Source organism: Rana temporaria, chromosome 2, assembly GCF_905171775.1.
Source record: "Rana temporaria chromosome 2, aRanTem1.1, whole genome shotgun sequence".
NCBI lineage: Eukaryota > Metazoa > Chordata > Amphibia > Anura > Ranidae > Rana > Rana temporaria.
Window position 1 is genome coordinate 487,176,604 of NC_053490.1, and position 20,797 is coordinate 487,197,400.

Genomic DNA, 20,797 nt, shown 5'->3' on the forward strand with positions numbered 1-20,797 from the left:
ATGTACAAAGTGCAGTACTCATAGAATCAGTGTACTGGAGTCAGCAAAATGAAGTTTGGTTGGTTGTTTTGGGTAATTGCTCTTAGGATATTACCATTGTTCTTTACACAGCCTTAGCAGAAAAGCCAATTTGTGTTGAAGCTCAGTACTGTAATGCATGCTATAGTTCAACCTGTCATATCCTTGTTATTTTAGTGTCTTTGGAGCTATTGCTCTATGTAAATATTGCAGAGCAAGCAGGTGCTGGAAATAGCAGCTCTAGGTGTGATAGGAAATTGCTGCGCTCAGCATTAGCTCCAAGGAATAGGAGAAGTGTGTCAGAAGCAAGAAGCAAAGCCAAGGGGCACAAAAGAGCATTAAATATTTATCATTGTGCATTTCGCAGACAGTGTCCTGTTTATATAGTGCATCTGTCTTGTAGGAGTCCTTTGCTGTCCATGCTCTGTTAGGGTGAAGCATTGCTGTGCACACTACAGCAATGCCTCTGGAAGCACGGCGGTGGGAAAGGGTTCTGCTTTGTATAATACTAGAATGTGTTTCCCGATCAACTAGGATTTCATTGGAGAATTTACTGCCATTTACTTGCAGTACGCGATATCGGATAACAGAGCTGACGAGTACATGGAGCACATGAGGTCAACATGACACTTGCTAGGTCTCTGGTTTTTCACCTTCTTTGACTGGTGGGAATCCTCTTCCATTTGTAGTTTGAAAAACAAGCAGAGATCATGCCATACTTTAGATACCTCTGACATATAGATATCCCTTGTGTCCATTAACCACTTCCATACAGGGCATTTTCACTCCCTTTCTGCCCAGACCAAGTTTTAGTTTTCAACGCTGTCTCTATTTAAATTACAATTGCGCGGTCGTGCAACGTGACTCCCAAACAAAATTGGCGCCCTTTTTTTCCCACAAATAAAGCTTTCTTTTGGTGGTAATTGATCACCTCTGCTGTTTTTATTTTTTGCGCTATAAACAAAAGACCGACAATTTGGAAAAAAGCACAATATCTTTTACTTATTGATTTAATAAATATAATTATTTTTTTTTTTAAAACATTTTTTTTCCCTCAGTTTAGACCGATACGTATTCTTCTACATATTTTTGGTTAAAAAAAATTGCAATAAGCAGCATATTTGATCGGCTTGCGCAAAAGTTCTAGCGTCTACAAAATAGGGAATATAATTATGGCATTTAAATTTTTTTACTAGTAATGGCGGCGATCTGCGATTTTTATTGTGACCGTGACATTGCGACGGACAGATCGGACACTTTTGACACATTTTTGGGACCATTCACATTTATACAGTGATTAGTGCTATAAAACTGAACTGATTACTGTGTAAATGTGACTGGCAGGGAAGGGGTTAACACTAGGGGGCGAGGAAGGGGTTAAAATGTTCCCTAAAGTGTGTTCTAACTGTAGGGGGAGGGGACTCACAAGGGGAGGAGACCGATGTGTGTTCCTCTGTACTGGGAACACACATTAGTCTCCTCACCGCTGCCGTGATTGTGGGCAATCGCGGGTGCCCGGCGGACATCGCGGCCGCCGGGCACGCGCACCAGGTCCCGAGCAATGCGACGGGGGCGCACGCGCGCCCCCTAGCCGCCTGGGAATGCAAGGACGTCATATGACGTCCACTCTGAGGGAGGGAGGGTTCCCGCCGACATCATTTTACAATGACTCGGTAGGGAAAGTGTTAAGGTAGCTCCGAGACGACTTGATAATGTTTGCTTGGAGGACTTATTTTTTTCATGTTATGATCATGCATGCTAAAAAAAGTGTCAAGGACCATACATATGATCGGACTTTCTGTCAACAACGGTCCGATGGACGTGTTTTGTCGGATAATCCGACCGTCTGTATGCTCCATCGGACAATTGTTGTTGGAATTTCCGACAACATCTTTGTCCAGGCATTATTCAGGTTCAGCATCCACTTCTTGCTCTGAGATGCAGGCTCAGAGAGACCACAGTCCTGGTGTCTTTGTTGATTCCTGGCTGTGTTTACATTTGTTTGACACAGATTAGTCCTTGGTTCAGCCTTAAGCTCTGTGACTTGGGGCAGCCCTTTCGGCTTTCACACTGGAATGAAAGGAGACGCTTTTTAGGGCTACTTGCAGGCGCTATTTTTAGCGTTATAGCACCTGCAAAGCGCCTCAGTGTGAAAGGGGTCAAAAACACTATTGCAAAAACTTTGAAAAAAGTTGAAAAACTCACTGCAAAGCTACTGGCGTTTTTATAACGTTATTTTAAAGCAGATCTCCGCCAAAAAAAAAAATATTAAAAGCCAGCGGCTACAAATACTGCAGCTGCTGACTTTTAATATTAGGACACTTACCTGTCCTGGAGTCCAGCGCCGTCGGCAGCAAAGGACGAGGGATCGCTCACTCTGCTGCCCCCACCGCCATCCTTGCACTCCGGCTTCACTGCCCGATTCCCTACGGTGCATGCGCGAGTCGCGCAGCGCTGTCCTCACTGGTCGCGCAGCGCCGTCCTCACTGGTCCCTGTTGTGTTCTGAGAGCCGAGTGTTTCCCAGAACACAACGGGCGGGGGTGGGAAGTAACACACTACCCGCAGAGTCCCCGCAGTGAGGACTCCCGGAAGTGGGTGAAAATACCTGTCTTTGACAGGTATCTGCACCCCCCTCCCCCCTGAAAGGTATCAAATGTGACACCAGAGGGGGGGAGGGTTCCGATGAGCGGAAGTTCCACTTTAGGGTGGAGCTCCGCTTTAACGTCCAGTGTGCATGATCCCTAATGGTTGCTCTTGTGTTTATAGGTCTTCCTCTTTTTTAATCTTAAAATGTTACAATGTATTGTAATATTATTTCTGATAAATGTATTGAAGTTCTCTTTTTTCAGGCCGATTCCCATTATATCTAAAAAAAGTAAAACCTTGGTTTGAGAGTAACTTGGTTTGAGAGCGTTTTGCAAGACAAGTAAAATGTTTTAATACATTTTGCCTTGATATACAAGCGATGTCTTGATATAAGAGTAGCGTCATGTCACAACTGAGTATAAAAACGAAGAGAGGAGACTCTAAGTGTAGCAATATGGTTACATTTAATGAAGGTACAACATTTAGCAACTTATTGCTACACTTAGGCCCCGTACACACGACCGGATCTGTCCGCTGATATTTGTCCGACGGACAGTTTCAGCGGACAGATCCGGTCGTGTGTACAGCCGACCGGACCGGATTCCCGGCCGAGCAGACTTTTTCCAGCGGACTAAAATTTCCTAGCATGCTAAGAAATCTGTCCGCTGGAAACCTGTCCGTCGGACGTGTTCGGTCGTCTGTACAGACTCACCGGACATGTCCGACCGACCGCCATCCCTCGCATGCGTCGTACTGATTCGACGCATGCGTGGAAGCTTTGAACTTCAAGGCCGCCCACGTCGCCGCGTCATCGTCGCCGCGACGGCGCGGCCACGTTCCCGCGTATTGTTTATGCGCAGATTTCTGTCTGATGGTGTGTACAACCATCAGACAGAAATCTCCGGGCGGACCGTTTTCAGCGGACTGTCCGTCCGTGTGTACGGGGCCTTAGAGGTGCCTCTCTTCTCTTTTATACTCTGTAAAAAAAATGCTTTGATATACAAGTGCTTTGGATAACAAGCATGTTTCTGGAACGAATCATGCTCGCAAACCAAGCTTTTACTGTATACGTATATTACATTTTATTGCTATTTCCTTAGTACGTATAGCTAGTGGCTTCCATCCAGTTGAAAAACCACCATATACAGAGTTCCTCTGAAATGAAACCTTCCATTTCCTTTATTAAATAATATGCAAAACAGCGTTTCTTGTGTGTCATTAACTGAATTATATGGAAAGTGAGGTTGCAGAGAGATTATGGGATAAAGCTGCATTTTCTGCTGTTATACAATATTGTATTACTTTGCTGCGTATGGGTTTTGTTATAGACATTGATTTTCTTACAATTATGAAAGTGAACAAAGTCTTAGCCCCGGGGCATAAAAGCCTGTTCCTGTTTTATGTAACATCTTGCTGTTTTTTCCTGATTTAATGGACCTTGGTGGATCTAGGCCTTAATTTGCGATATGTCGACCTGGTGACAGGCTGAGATATACCAGGCTGACAGGAGATGTGGGATTATGGGTCTTTAAAATTCTGACAGCAGTGTGTAAAGATTTCCAGTGGATTGAGCATAAACATTTTACTTGGCTTTGGGCTTTTTAAAAGGACACTACAACTACAGTGTGTTTTCTGGGAGGCCTCATTCTGAGCTGTCATTTGAAAAATGTACCTGATTGCAGGTTTTTGACCTTTTTTTTTACACGTTGTGTGCTTTTTATTCCATATTTTCTTGCTTATATTTCATACATGTTTATAGGTGCTCCCTCTAGTGGCTGTTTATTTTGAATTACTTTAGAAAGAAAATATATGATGATAGGTCTCTTTTCAATGGTGTGTGACCAGGGCTGGTGCAAGGATTTTTGACACCCTAGGCCAAAACCTCATTTTGCGCCCATTAATGCAGCCTCACCAGCGCCCATTAATGCAACCTCACCAGCGCCCATCAATGCAGCCTCACCAGCGCCCATCAATGCAGCACCCATCAATGCAGCCTCACCAGCGCCCATCAAATACAGTCTCACCAGCGCCCATCAATACAGCCTCACCAGCGCCCATCAATACAGCCTCACCTCACCAGCGCCCATTAATAAATGTTTGCTTGCTTCCATTCAAATAGGAGTTGGGACACAGACACAGACCTCCGCCACCACTAAGCTTCTGACACTATGTGCTAATGGAGTGGCGGCTGCCTGCTGATGGTGAGACTTAGTTGCTTGCTGCAGAGAGAAGTGAAGTAGGAACACCAGTGGCTGGGCTCCCTAGGCAGCAGTGCGCCCTAGGCGGCTGCCTAGTTTGCCTAGTGGTAGCACCGGCCCTGTGTGTGCCAATGTAGGCAATGAAGCTGAAATCTAGACAGGTAGAAAAGACACAAATTATTGCAGCTCAGTAATCATTCACTATCATTAAATGTATTGTTTTAAATTTAAGCGGTATATAAATATCTGGACTTGACTTGATATCACCGCCTTGCTGTTCCAGTACTGTAGTGCTCAGACAGTAATAGGAAGAGGGAGAAAAGAGGCCAGTCAATTGTGCTGCAGACAAGGAGAAAGCTGGTCAGAGGAGAGAGAAGAGTGACAGAGAAATTACCTCATCATATTTTGGTAGGTAAAACAGCTCTCATACCTGTATATCATCTGTTTATTCAGTCTGAAGTTCAGCGTTTGTTTCCACTGATGTAACTATTACACCAGCTGGTATGTACACAGATTCCTGACTACTCCTTTCTGCTGACATTCTATTAGAAAAAAAATGTCTGGTGCCATGTCATTTGTCCCTTCCTATGTTGTAATATACCTGGTTGATCCTGCCTGTTCCTGTGCCCCCTGTCTTTGCTGACCACAGTAATCATGGCTGCTGAGCCATAATACCGTGGTCAGGATACAGGCCTCCGTCAGTCCGCTCTCTGCTCAGTCTCTCCCCCTCCCTCCCTGCCTGTTAGCGTGAGAGCGGCTCTCCTGCCCACCCGCTATTCAGCTGCAATATAGGCGTTTCAGTGGAACTCCACTTTAATAAGGAATACTGGGAACTCTGAATAAGTGAGAGGTTTGGTAAACCGAAACCCCCTTACATCAGAGTTCCCCTTTACACCACAGTGTTCCCACTTAAAAAATAATGTTGCCGTGTGCTGCTAAAGTGTTCCAGTTTGGCTTGGTAGAAAAGGTAGCATCCCTAGCCAAGGCACATACCCGGAAGGGCACAGCTATTTTCCGAAGCAATTCAGGACAAAGGGTGATCTTTTAATAATTAACATAGGGACACACTGGATGCCACCACAAGAGTACAATGGCCGCTGAAGGCACCCAATTTATACAGTAAGGTACACATGGAAGGGCAACGAACATCACAAACAGACACAATTCACATTAAAAACAGAGGGTTTAGTTGCACACATTTGTAAATATACCGTATATGGAAGGAAAAAGATGGAAGGGACAAGATCTTGAGCAAAATTATTTTGTGTGTGGTTTTCCTTTGGGAAAGCCCATTTACTCCAAAATTGAATGTTAAAAGAAAAATGTTTTTTAAGTACTTTCGAAGGAAAGTTGTCATCTCATCCAATGTACTCGTAAGAATTTTTGTATGTACATTAACCGGCTCGCGCAGGTATACGGCGGCACAATGGCTCTCCTGGACGAAACCCCGTAATGGGTACGGCCGTCCTGCCCTTTAAGAGCCGCTAGGCGGGGGAGCCGATACGTGTGGCCGACGGGTGCGATTGCGTTCACGAGAGTCGGCACAGGGATGTGTGGGTGTAAACACACAAATCCCTGTTCTGTCAGGGGAGAGGAGGCATATTGTTTGTTCCTATTATATAAGTAGGAACAATGATATGTCTCTTTCCCCAGTCAGTCCAACCCCTATGCAGTTAAAACACACTGAGGGAACACACATTTAACCCCTGGATCGCCCCCAAATTTTTACATGACTGAATTTAACTGTGTTTTTGTAAGTACAACTTACTTCTTTTAATAAAATATGTTATGCGGAGTTATGCTATGTTGCGTCCTCTCTGTTTACACATGACCATTTGGTGGAGCTTGTGGAAGTGAAAGAAGCCAGTTCCAGGAATCTGTAACCCGTGGGTTCATTACAACGTTAAAAGCCGCAGCTGGGATATAGCCGACTGCAAACTGAGCTTGCCCTGTCTGCTAAGCGGCTTTGATGGCGGGTTCTCACCGAGAGTGTGCATATTTATGATAGTCACGGTGGTGTTTATTCCCTTACCTAACAGTGACATTTACACAGTAATCAGTGCATATTTATAGCACTGATCGCTGTATAAATGTCAACGTTCCCAAAAATGTGTCAAAAGTGTCCAATCTGTTGTCGCAATGTTGCAGTACTGCTAAAAATCACAGATCACCACCATTTCTAGTAAAAAAAAAATGCCATCAATCTTTCCCATAGCTTGTAGACGCTATAACTTTTGCACAAACCAATAAATATACGCTTATTGCGTTTTTTTTATCAAAAATATGTAGAAGAATATATATTGGCCTAAACTGATGAATAAATTAGTTTTTTTATTTTATTTGGGGGATATTTATTATTGCAAAAAGTAAAAAATATTGTTTTTTTTTTTCAAAATGTTAGCTCTTTTTTTGCTTATAGCGCAAAAAAAAAACAATGCAGAGGTGATCAAATACCACTAAAAGAAAGCTCTATTTGTCGGGAAAAAAAGGAAGCACATTTCGTTTGGGTACAGCATTGCACGCCCGCGACGACGCAGTGGCAAATTGTAAAAAGTGCTCTGGTCAGGAAGGGGGTAAAATCTTCCGGGGTTAAAGAGGTTAAAAAACCGACTAGTGTATGGCCATACTTACGTCTGAGAGACTGATAACAAGTCTTTTTTTTTTGTAAATGTCAGAATCGGCCTAATGTGACTGTCCTAAGAACAGCTGTCCCCGCCGAGTCACCAGGGCACGGTAACAAGTGTGCCTTCCTTCATTTCTTAGCCCTAAAAGCAAATCACAAATGAGCTGTAGCGAAACACATTAAAGTCATTGAGCTTCTCCATTCCTTTGTCCGGACCTGACCTCTGACTGTAACTGCTTTAGTTTATGTGTGAAATCTGATGAAGTTTTTCTGGCCCTATAAAATGGGCTACAAAACTAAACAGGTGGTAGAGCTGTATTTCAGAATGTACAGTCGACTGTCGGTACGTATTTTCCATGCTCCATATAATTTATTGTTGTCTGAATTTCCTCTTGAGTTAAGTGGTGTTTTTCTACGTTTTTTTTTTATTGACATCCAGAATTTATGAAGAAAGCTTATTGGTATGTAGTGCTAGTTACTTTTATACAGGCAGTGTTAGTTTATAGAGCATTGTCTATTTACGCGACACTTTTTAAATTTTGGCCCAGATCCACGTACCTCGGCGCATATATTATCCCGGCGTAGCGCATCTCAGATACACTACGCCGCCGTAACTTCCAGCGTATTTTCCGTATCCACAAAGAATTTGCTCCGTAAGTTACGGCGGCGTAGCGTAACTGTGTCGGCGTAAGGGCGCGGAATTCAAATGACAAAGATGTGGGTGTGTTTTATGTTAATTCTACTTGACCCCAGGTAAATGACGTTTTTTTTGAACGGCGCATGCGCCGTCTGTGGGCTATCCCAGTGCGCATGCTCGAAATCATGTCGCAAATAGTCAATGCTCTCGACGTGAACGTAACTTACGCAAAGCCCTATTTGCGAACGATTTACGCAAACGACGTACACGTCGGAAAATTCTACGCTGGCCAGACGTCCATACTTAACATTGCGTACGCCTCATAGAGCAGGGGTAACGTTACCCGAAAAAAGCGGACGTACGTTTGTGGATTGGCGTATCTAGCTAATTTGCATACTCTACGCGGAAATCAACGGAAGCGCCACCTAGCGGCCAGCGTAATTATGCACCTTAGATCCGACGGCGTACTAAGACGTACGTCAGTCAGATCTAGCCCCCATTCAGTCGTATCTTGTTTTGTGGATACAAAACAAAGATACGACGGGGCATCGTTGAAATTACGCGGCGTATCAATAGATACGCCGGCGCAATTTCTTTGTGGATCTGGGCCATATTGTATAGTCACATAAGTCCCTGCCATCAAGGTCACTAACTCACATTCATACCTACACATTCAGACAGGAGACAATTAACCAACCAGTATGTCTTTGGAATGTGGGAGGAAACCCACACAGGCACAAGGAGAATATGTAAACTCCATGCAGATAGTGCCGTGGTTGGGATTTGAACCTTTAACCTTAGTGCTTCTATGCGGAAATGCTAACCACTTAGCCACTAATTCCACTTTTCTTTAGAAAAAAACAACCCCCTCTGGTTGATATATACCCGTTGCAGGGATCTTACAAACTCATTTTACAGCTGTGCTTTTTTTCTGTTGTAAAGAAATTGCGTTTTTTTCCACTTATGCTGCGTACACACGGTCGAAAATTCCGACAACAAATATTCGATGTGAGCTTTTGGTCGGATATTCTGGCCGTGTGTATGCTCCATCGGACATTTTCTGTCGGAATTTTTCGACACCAAAGTTCTGAGAGCTGGTTCTCAAATTTTCCAACAACAAAAGTTCTTGTCGGAAATTCCGATCGTCTGTATGCAATTCCGATGCACAAAAATCCTAAGCATGCTCGGAATCATCGAACGTAATTTTTCTCGGCTCGTCGTAGGGTTGTACGTGACCGCGTTCTTGATGTTCGGAATTTCAGACAACATTTGTGTGACCATATATGCAACACAAGTTTGAGCGAACATTCATCTGAAAAAAATCCACGGTTTTGTTGTCGGAATTTCCAATCATGTGTAGGTGGCATAAGACTGATTGCTGAATGGAAGGGCCTCTGTTCACTATAATCACCCAGTGTAATTTCAGTGTTCTGAAGATCTGCATTCCTCTACGTTACCAATCACTGGGGAGTATCTTACAAAAAAATGACTTTCTATTGCAGAGGATGCCTAAAATCTGACTTGTATCTTGGTTCAGACTTCTGAGAAAAGTAGTGAGCCAATCAACCAAGCAGGACATGACATTTCTGGGGGCATTCTGTGTTCACACAGTGTACAGTACAGTGTTCATCACATGCCTGACGAAGGGGCCCTACGCGGCTCCGAAACGTTGCACTTTCTTTGCACTTTCTTTGTGTTGTGATCATGCAATAAACATCCGTTTGGACGCTATTTACTTCGTTCCATGGTGTGCTGGCAAATATTTCTACCACACAGTGTACAGAACACTTCGAGGTTTCCATATTGCATTGGATTTTTTGACAGTTTTACTAAATTGTAGCATCCTCAGATTAAAATGGAAAGGTATTTTTTAATATCTGGAAGTGTGTCAGATGTGAATATTCTGCTGGCATTGGCGTTTAAAGACAGGGAAGTTTGGACTCCTACCCACTAAAAAGGAGAGTAATTGGCGTATTCTTTTGATGCGAATGTACAGAGTCGCTATAGCCATGTAGTTGGTCAAAATTTTAAATCAATGACATTTCAAAGTACAAACGTTTTAAAATCCTGAGGCTGTCTCTGTAAATCGGGAGCAACTATGCCACCCACCGAACACTGACTCCGCTGCCCAGTCTGCCCTCGTATTGATTGCTGAGCAGTTCATGACCAGATATCGCTGACTCTAAAGTCCAGCTAAAACATAACCATTAAGGGCTTTGTTAAACTCTCTGCCTGACGGAAGATGAATTGGCTTCTTTCCCTCCTTATGAACCTTTTATGTCAAAGTTGAACTGAAGGGCAGCAAGTATTTAATCCGACCATTAACACTTAGGACTCCGAGACTTCAAATCCTTTACCAAAATGGAATGTTATATTTTTTTGATATTTTATTTTTCATTATATGAATGTGATCAGCTCTTTGTAAGTATCAGCATGGTGTATTTTGAATTCATGTATTTACTGTATGTGGGTGTTGCTACAAATACATTTCATCCTACCTGATTAGAAGTACAGTACAGTGCTTGTACTTTACTACTCTTGTTATCTTTGTGCCAGGCCATATATATCCAATCAGACAGGCCCGGACTGGCCATAGGGCATACCGGGCATACGCGGCCGCATGTAACGTGTCCCCCCAGTGTAACATTTAGGGGGTCCAGAACTGTTAGGGGGGTGTCTGTGTAACAAACTGTGGGGTGCTGTGTAATGTAAAGGGGTCCAGAGGTGCGGTGCTATGTACTGTAAAGAGGTCCAGAGGTGCAGGGTGCTGTGTAATATAAAGGGGTCCAGAGGTGCAGGGTGCTGTGTAATGTAAAGGGGTCCAGAGGTGCAGGACGCTGTGTAATATAAAGGGGCCAAGAGGTGCAGGGTGCTGTGTAATGTAAAGGGGTTCAGAGGTGCAGGGTGCTGTGTAATGTAAAGGGGTCCAGAGGTGCAGGGTGCAGTGTAATGTAAAGGGGTCCAGAGGTGCAGGGTGCTGTGTAATATAAAGGGGCCAAGAGGTGCAGGGTGCTGTGTAATATAAAGGGGTCCAGAGGTGCAGGGCGCTGTGTAATATAAAGGGGCCAAAAGGTGCAGGGTGCTGTGTAATGTAAAGGGGTCCAGAGGTGCAGGGTGCTGTGTAATGTAAAAGGGTCCAGAGGTGCGGTGCTATGTAATGTAAAGGGGTCCAGAGGTGGAAGGCACTGTGTAATGGGGTCGAGAGGTGCAAGGTGCTGTGTAATATAAAGGGGTCCAGAGGTGCGGGGTGCTGTGTAATGTAAAGGGGTCCAGAGGTACAAGGTGCTGGAACCCCACATCCCACCATTAACCGCTAACGCCGCGCTCCCGCCCCCCCCCACGGGCTGCTCAGTCTAAAATGCCCGGGCCTATTTTTGTCTCCTCTCTCCTCCACAACTCAGTACTCCAGATGAGAAAGCCATAGACTGACAGTCCCTGACTCTCTGCTCAAAGAATGCTGAAAACTGAGCGTCTTTGATCAGTCTTTGATCGCTCAGTTCTCAGTGCAGAGATGGCGAGGGACAGATCCAGCATCAGATCAATGCTGCATTCACCTAGGTGAGTATAATGTTTTACAGAATTTCTCTTTTAAGGACAGGTGCAGTTGTTGTAGATATAAATCCATAATTTTGCACGCAAGACATAGAAGCTAGAATGTAAATTGTAAACTGCGGATGAAAATTAGAGCCAGGTAAGATTTGTACTTCAAGTGAGTTTTAATGCAACATTTTCATGTATTACTGGAGTACGGGCCGGGAAAGGGGTGGGCAAGAGGGACAGCTGCCCTTAGAACAGAGGTAAGTGGGTTCCCCCCCACCACACGCATGCTCCTGATCAGTGGTTGGAAACTAGTGGGCCATGGCTTCATGTCTGCTCTGACAGCTATGCCGATACATGCTCCAACATACCCACTCTCCACCCTACCCACCCACAACTGACATCAAAGATACAACATGCATGCACCACTACCCTGTTGCTGCTAGAAACCAAGCAAAGCAAATAGCCATGAATATGCAGGGCACATTCAATGCCATCCATGGGCAGCTGGAGGAAGGGGGCAGAGAATGGGTGCAGGGCAGTACACCCATTGTACAGCATGCATTACCTGTAAGGGGGAGGGGTGCTGTTCTGCATCCATACCCTGGACGCTGGATGATCCTGTCCTGGTACTGCTGTAGTGTACCTCCATGTAATTGGGGGAATTGATTATTTAGCATATTTATATATATACAGTACAGACCAAAAGTTTGGACACACCTTCTCATTCAAAGAGTTTTCTTTATTTTCATGACTATGAAAATTGTAGATTCACACTGAAGGCATCAAAACTATGAATTAACACATGTGGAATTATACATAACAAAAAAGTGTGAAACAACTGAAAATATATTTCATATTCTAGGTTCTTTAAAGTAGCCACCTTTTGCTTTGATTACTGCTTGGCACACTCTTGGCATTCCCTTGATGAGCTTCAAGAGGTAGTCATCTGGCGCAGCACCCCATCACTCTCCTTCTTGGTCAAATAGCCCTTACACAGCCTGGAGGTGTGTTTGGGGTCATTGTCCTGTTGAAAAATAAATGATGGTCCAACTAAACGCATAATTTTATTATGTAATATCATTGTTGACTAAATTTAATATTGCATTTATCAGATGAAAAACAGATTTGTGTTGTGATAATAATTTCTGGCTAAAAATATCTTATAACAATGTGAGATGGGTATACATTTTGCAACATCATGCTCTCTTATTATTTCATATTGAGCCAAAGAAAACTTTACATCTGTGCTATAACTAGCGTGAAATCCATTAACAACCGTGTAAAAACTTTTTTAAGTCTTTTGATTAGGCTGGTTATTTTAGAGGCTTTATAAGCTTGTGTGAACATGTTAAAAACGAATGAGGGTCTACTTTAAAGAATGGATGACCCTTTTGCAACTGTTTAGTAGATACTGAGCAATTTATCCATTTCTCTGGATGAATCTGTAATCAGAAGATTGGGTTATGTGTGTTACTGGCCAGGTCACCAAGTGAAAATAAAGAAAACAAAATAAGCTTTTTTTTTAAAAAAACTGCAATATAGTAAATCTTTACTTTTGGGTTTTAATATTGCTTTAACCTCCCTGGTGGTATTCCAGAGTCTGGCTCAGGGTGAAATTTCAGTACCATTAGCTGTAACCCCAGACTCGGGATCGCATCGCCGTATCCAGACATAGTTACTTACCTTATCCCCTGGAACCTGCGATGTCTCACCGCTGTGTGATCGAGCTGTGTCCTCACTCGATTCACACAGTGCCCGAGTGCCGCCGAGCTCCGTTCCCTGTGACGTTGCGATGCACAGGGGAGGAGATCGGCAACAAATTCAAAAAAGTAAAAACACAGTACATATACAGTTTACTGTAATCTTACAGATTACAGTACTGTGTAAAATAATTACACACTCCCTGTGTCCCTAGTGGTCTGCCCAGTGTCCTGCATGCACTTTTATATTATAAATACTGTTCTTTCTGCCTGGAAACTGGGGATTGTCCATAGCAACCAAAAAGTGTCCCTTTATGTCAAAAGTGGTTTTAGACCAGCTAGAAAACAGCTATTATAAATTAGAATAACTTGTAGAATTGAGCGATAGTGATTTGTGGGGAAATGCGTCTGTGACGGTATCGGTATGATATCCCCGTCAACGTTCCCTTCTTCCCATAACGAAAATCACCCCAATATTCCACGAGGAGGGATATCCCTGGAATCGCCCAGAAAGCCACACATGCCAAGCTTACTGCTAGAACAAGACACTTTAATGACACAAAAACTCAGCTTATATGTGGTTACAGCCTGTTAGGAACGCCCCCCTCACTCAGTGGGGTTTCCCATACAGATTATAGGAGACAAGTCGGAGCCGACCATGCAGACACGTTTCTTTAGATAAAGACATCAGTGGAGTTAATTAATACACTGAAGCAATCAGAATAATTAACATACCACTTCTCTAATCATTTAGCCTGATGATACAATACACATCTTTTAAGGGTAAACACAGATCTTCTTCACACAACACAATAGATCAATTAACGTTTAGAATAGTGAGGGGACATTAGCACGTCAATAACCTGTCAGAGGAATGAATCACACATGAAATTCCTTTCTACCTCTACCCATATGGCTAGCAGGGAGCAGTAAACTGAGACATATAGGCAAATGTATCACAATGGCCCCCCTTTTGCTCCCTGCTCCGGCAAACCCGGTTGGACCTTCCCTGGTCCAGTAGGGTTGACGGGTTCAGAGCTTTTAGTCCGAGGTTAACTCCATTTGGCATGACTGACCTCCCTTGACAACTGCTTCAGACTCAGGTATGTCACCGGGTCGTCAGATCACACGCCGGTCAGTCCCCAAGTCTTTGTGCGATCTGCAAAGTCACCAGAAGTCAGTGTGAAGACAGCGAATGGGTCTGTGCGCCGCCGTCTAGGTGTCCCGCTATGGGAGGGGGCAGGTTATGGCTCTGAAGTGACAATCACAGGAGATTCATAAAAAGAAAAAGTTATATTTGTTGAAATGCTGTAGCACTGGTGCTCAGAGTCCGGGGGGGGGAGAGGGGACTCAGAGCCCCATAAGGTCAGCCACCCCCTGCTCCCTCCGCAGCCGCCGGTTCTCCTCTTTGAGCTTCTCCAGCTCCATCTCCAGTTCATGGAGCCTGGGGTGGTCAGTCCGCTGTGACCTCAGGTGGTTGTTCTCCTCCTCCATGCGGCTTATGCACTCCTCCAGCTCTATGTACTCACGGATCAGATCCTGCTTGCTCATGTCCTGCAGGCTTTCCACGTGGTCCTTCATCATCAGGAACTGGGTGGTGGTGTAAGGGGCCACCGGTGGGCCCTTGGCGAACATCTCGGCCCGCATCTGGGGCGCCCGCTGCGATTCCATCTCCTCCAGTCGCTTCTTCTCCTCCCAGGTCCGCTGGTTATATGATTTCCAGGACCTCTTCTTCTTGGAGGGTAGCTGGCGGTGCCTCTTTCTGCCCAGCTCCCTCCAAGGCCCCTCCGGCTCATGGCTGTCGCCCATGACCAGCTGACAATGGTGTTCCCTGTTGTCCGTAATAACAGATTGTACCATGAGGGCTTCGTAAGGGGTGCCCAATGGTTCTTCCTGACCCAGCTCCTGGGGATCCCAAGCCGAGTCTACACAATGGGCTGCTGCTGGTGGGCGGTACCCAGGTTGAGACCAATTTGACCTGGTGTTGTCATTCATGGGGCAATTCTGCTTGAAGTGACCCAACTGTTTGCACCGGAAGCAGCGTTGTTCGTTGTCCTCCTGGCGTGGGTAGCGAGGGCTATATGTCATCGGTCTGTTAGGCGGTTGGTATCTAGCGGCTGGTGGGTGTGAGGGCGCCGTTGGTTGTGGGGGTTGTACCCGTGGTGTGACCTGGTTTGTCTTGCGAGTATCCGCATATTCATCCGCCAACTTCGCGGCCTCTGGTAGAGTCATGGGCCTGCGATCTCTCACCCAATCCTTGACGTCCGTCTGGATGTGATTGTAAAATTGCTCCAGGAGCATTAGTTGCAAAATGTCCTCTGCGGTGGTGGCCTGGCTGCTGTTAACCCAGTTAGAGGCCGACAGGGACAACTGGCATGCCCATTCCGCGTAAGAGTCTTTCGTGGTTTTGCGTGAGTCCCTGAACTTCTGTCGGTGGGACTCTGGGGTTACCGCATAACGAGCCAGGAGCACTTCTTTAACCCTGGCGTAGCTATGGATATCCTGATCTGGCACGGTCCGGAAAGCATCAGAAGCTTTGCCTGACAGTTTGCCTGACAATATTGCAACCCACTCTCTTCTAGCTATTCGGTGCAGATTACATTGTCGCTCAAAATCCGCCAGGTAGTTATCAATTTCACAGTCCTTTTCATCAAAAGCTTTAAAAGCGCTAAACGGAATCTTCCTTGCGTCTGCTGTGCTGTACTCACTGTTTGGAGAAGGTGCGGCTGCTTGTTGGACTGCTGCCAGTTTTAACTGTAGTTCTGCCTCTCTTATTTGTTTATCCTTCTGTATCTCTGCGTCTCTTATTTGTTTATCCTCCTGTAGTTCTGCGTCTCTTATTTCTTTAGCCTCCTTCGCTAACAGGTCCATCACTCTCAGCACCACATCTGCCGTTGGGTTCGGGCCGAACCACGCTAGCTTCTCTCTCATTAGCTTGTTGGCTGGCGATTCCTCCTCCTGAATCACTGGTGTCTCCATCTCTTGTACTGCTGGCGTTGCTGCAATCCCGTCCTCCTGGTCTAGCTCCATTGATTCTGCTATGATGACCCGCTTGGTTTTGTTGCTAGCAATCCTTCCACGAACTTCCAGTAGTTCTTCCAGTGTCTGCTTGGAATCCGGGTGTGAAGGGGAATAGAAGGGAAAATCCCACTGCTACCAACCAATTGTGACGGTATCGGTATGATATCCCCGTCAACGTTCCCTTCTTCCCATAACGAAAATCACCCCAATATTCCACGAGGAGGGATATCCCTGGAATCGCCCAGAAAGCCACACATGCCAAGCTTACTGCTAGAACAAGACACTTTAATGACACAAAAACTCAGCTTATATGTGGTTACAGCCTGTTAGGAACGCCCCCCTCACTCAGTGGGGTTTCCCATACAGATTATAGGAGACAAGTCGGAGCCGACCATGCAGACACGTTTCTTTAGATAAAGACATCAGTGGAGTTAATTAATACACTGAAGCAATCAGAATAATTAACATACCACTTCTCTAATCATTTAGCCTGATGATACAATACACATCTTTTAAGGGTAAACACAGATCTTCTTCACACAACACAATAGATCAATTAACGTTTAGAATAGTGAGGGGACATTAGCACGTCAATAACCTGTCAGAGGAATGAATCACACATGAAATTCCTTTCTACCTCTACCCATATGGCTAGCAGGGAGCAGTAAACTGAGACATATAGGCAAATGTATCACAGCGTCATCAAACACTGAAAGTAATGACAGCGACAATTCTGCAACTGAGCAAATTTCAGTGTTTTTGATTTGATTACATTATTGAATAATTGTTATTATTATTATTATTATTATATTATTTGTTATAATTATTTATTATATTATAATTTATGATTTTGTGTTTCAAACTTTATCATACCCGGGATGTCTACTAGACTCTTGTTTGGACAGATTTAACCCCCCTAGCGGTATTCCCGAGTCTGACTCGGGGTTAGATTTTCCTGCTACGATCGGTAACCCCGAGTCAGACTCGGGCTTGCCTCGCTAGATCCACAGGCACTTTTTACTTACCTTGTCCCTGGATCCAGCGATGCCACCGCGCTGTGTGAGCGAGCGGGACCTCGCTCGATTCACATAGTGCCTCCGTGTGACGCCGATCTCCGTTCCCTGCGACGTTACGACGCACGGGGACGGAGAACGGCGCCAAATTCAAAAACGTAAACAAACACCTTACATACAGTATACTGTAATCTTATAGATTACAGTACTGTATGTAAAAAAAACACACCCCCCTTGTCCCTAGTGGTCTGTCCTGTGTCATGCATGTCATTTTATATAATAAAAACGTTTCTTTCTCCCTGCAAACTGTAGATTGTCCATAGCAACCAAAAGTGTCCCTTTATGTCAAAAATAGTTTTAGATCAGCTAAAAAACAGCGATAATAAATTATAATCACTTGCAGAATTGTGCGATAGCGATTTGTGGGGAAATTCGTCATAAAAAAAAAAAAATAATGACAGCAACAATTCTGCAACTGAGCAAATTTCAGTGATTTTAATTTGATTACATTATTGAATAATTTTTATTATAATTATATTATTATTTGTTATAATTATTTATAATTATTTATTATATTATAATTTATAATTTTGTTTTTAAAAAAATGTCATACCCGGGATGCCTATTAGAATCTTGTTTGGTCAGATTTAAGTGAGTTATTTCTAAAAATTACAGACCTACAGTATAAAACGCCAAATTTCCTTGCAAATAATGGTACCGCTTTCAGCATGTTTTTTCTAAAAGAATCATACCGCCAGGGAGGTTAAGTGAGTTATTTCTAAGAATTACAGGCCTACAATGTAAAACGCCAAATTTCCTTGCAAAATAATGGTACCGCTTTCAGCATCAAAAATCTGAAAATAATCATACCACCAGGGAGGTTAAGAAACTGAACAAAAATCCTGGCTACTCGATGGCTACCAATTCCAACAGCGGTCCCCTTTAGGATATGATAAGACAAGTTTTTCTCTGTGCTGATCAAGAAAAAGATTTTGGATATAGGAGAAAAATAATGTGTTTTTGCCATTGACAATGCATGTTAAATATTTTTTACTCTTTTTTTTTTTTGCCTCTTTTTTAACCAACGTACTTTGGCAATTTTTCAAAGAATATTTACAGCTGTGGTTGACATTCTAGCTGGAGATCTTAACCATTTTATTCTGGCAGAGGTTAGCAAAATATTGAAAGCGAACACACGGAACATATGGTTACTATAATGATGTGACAACATAAAATAAATAAAAGTTTGCACTTGATTACTGCTTCAGATCACTTAGGGAATTGCCACACAGTAAACTAGTCAAGTTTTTATTTTATTTTATTTTTTTAGTACCCCTGGACAATGTTCATGAGCTAAGTGAGAGTGTTTGAAAAGCTTTCTTGGGAAAAGAATTAAGGAATTACAGTAAAAGTGACAAGATAGATGGGACGTTACATTCAATACAGAAATCACATTGAGTGTGAAAAAAAAAGTCGAAAATAATGATGGTTGTTAAGCCAACTGGTTCTCGTCTGCCATCAGCCTCTATCCACAACATGTCTGAGATCTATGGTTTTCCAGAAACGCGTCCATCACAGATTTACTGATGCGGGGTCACTGTAGAGTAAGCCCCTATAGTAGGCTCATGCTTACAACAGCTTGTGATGGATAAAGTGTAGAGTAAATAATTCTTTCTTTATAGTTTCATTTGGGATTTCTGATTCCCTCTGTGGATATATAAAGCAGGCTGAAGCAACACAAGCATCAGATGGAGATAAAGTGGTAATAAAGTCAATGCAAAAAAAAAAAAAAGAATAAGGGCCCCCTGCGGGTTAATGCCATAAGGTGCTAGTATGTACAGCACAGTTCTGGACAGAGGCTGGCAGTGGAAGCCAGCAGAGTGACATTCCATATTAAGAACTGGTGATTGGTTGCCCTGTCCTAGCAACCAATCACCTGCGGTTTTACTTTTAAGTTAATTTGGGCAGCTCCTCCTCCTGCCCTCCGTTCTGAGCTAAGCTGCCTCCTGCTTTCCACTGTTCACTGATGACAGTGGCGAGGGAGGCTTGCGGGAGCGGACGCGGGCTGGGTAAATGGCATTGGTGGGCCGTGTCCAGCCATAGTTTGATGACCCCTGGCCTAGGCCATCTTTATGTAGAGCAACGATTCTTTAGCAAGGCAGTGGTTGTCTTGGAGGTGTGTTTGGGGTCGTTATGTTGGAACACTTCCCTGAGGCCCAGTTTCCAAAGGGAGGGGATCATGCTCTGCTTCAGTATGTCACAGTACATGTTGGCATTCATGGTTCCCTCAATGAACTGTAGCTCCCCAGGGCCGGCAGCACTCATGCAGCCCCAGACCATGACACTCCCACCACCATGCTTGACTGTAGACAAGACACACTTGTCTTTGTACTCCTCACCTGGTTGCTGCCACACACGCTTGACACATCTAAACTAAATACATTTATCTTGGTCTCATCAGACCACAGGACCTGGTTCCAGTAATCCATGTCCTTAGTCTGCTTTTCTTCAGCAAACTGTTTGTGGGCTTTCTTGTGAATCATCTTTAGAAGAGGCTTCCTTCTGGGACAACAGACCAATTTGATGCAGTGTGCGGTGTATGGTCTGAACACTGACAGGCTGTACCCCCACCCTTTCAACCTCTGCAGCAATGCTGGCAGCACTCGTACGTCTATTTCCCAAAGAAAACCTCTGGATATGATGCTGAACATGTGCACTCAACTTCTTTGACGAGGCCTGTTCTGAGTAAAACATGTTCTGTTAAACTGCTGTATGGTCTTGGCCACCGAGCTGCAGCTCAGTTTCACTTGGCAATCTTCTTATAGCCTAGGCCATCTTTATGTAAAGCAACAGTTTTTTCTTCAGATCCTCAGAGAGTTCTTTGCCATGAGGTGCCATGTTGAACTTCCAGTGACCAGTATGAGAGAGAGAGAGCAATAACACCAAATTTAACACACACTTCCCATTCACACCTGAGACCTTGTAACACTAACGAGTCACGTGACACCGGGGAGGGTAAATGGCTAATTGGGCCAAATTTGGTAATTTTCACTTAGGGGTGTACTCACTTTTGTTGTCAGCAGTTTAGACATTAATTGCTGTGTGTTGAGTTATTTTGAGGGGACAGCAAATTTACACTGTTATACAAGCTGTACACTCACTACTTTACATTGTAGCAAAGTGTAATTTCTTCAGTGTTTACAAAAATGTGAGGGGTGTACTCACTTTTGTGAGATACTGTATATGAGCTGTAATGTCAGTGTGTAATTGTAATATTTTATATGTACTGTAGATATTTTTGCTCAGTGTTCCTTTCAGCTGGGGACTCAGGATATCCTGTTCTGTCTTTAGGCTGTTTATAATTTTGACAGAGAACTCAATACTAAGCCAATTCCTACTGGGAGTAACATTACCCGCTCTGCAGGTGTAGTGCAACAGACAGCTCCAGAAGGTACTTACA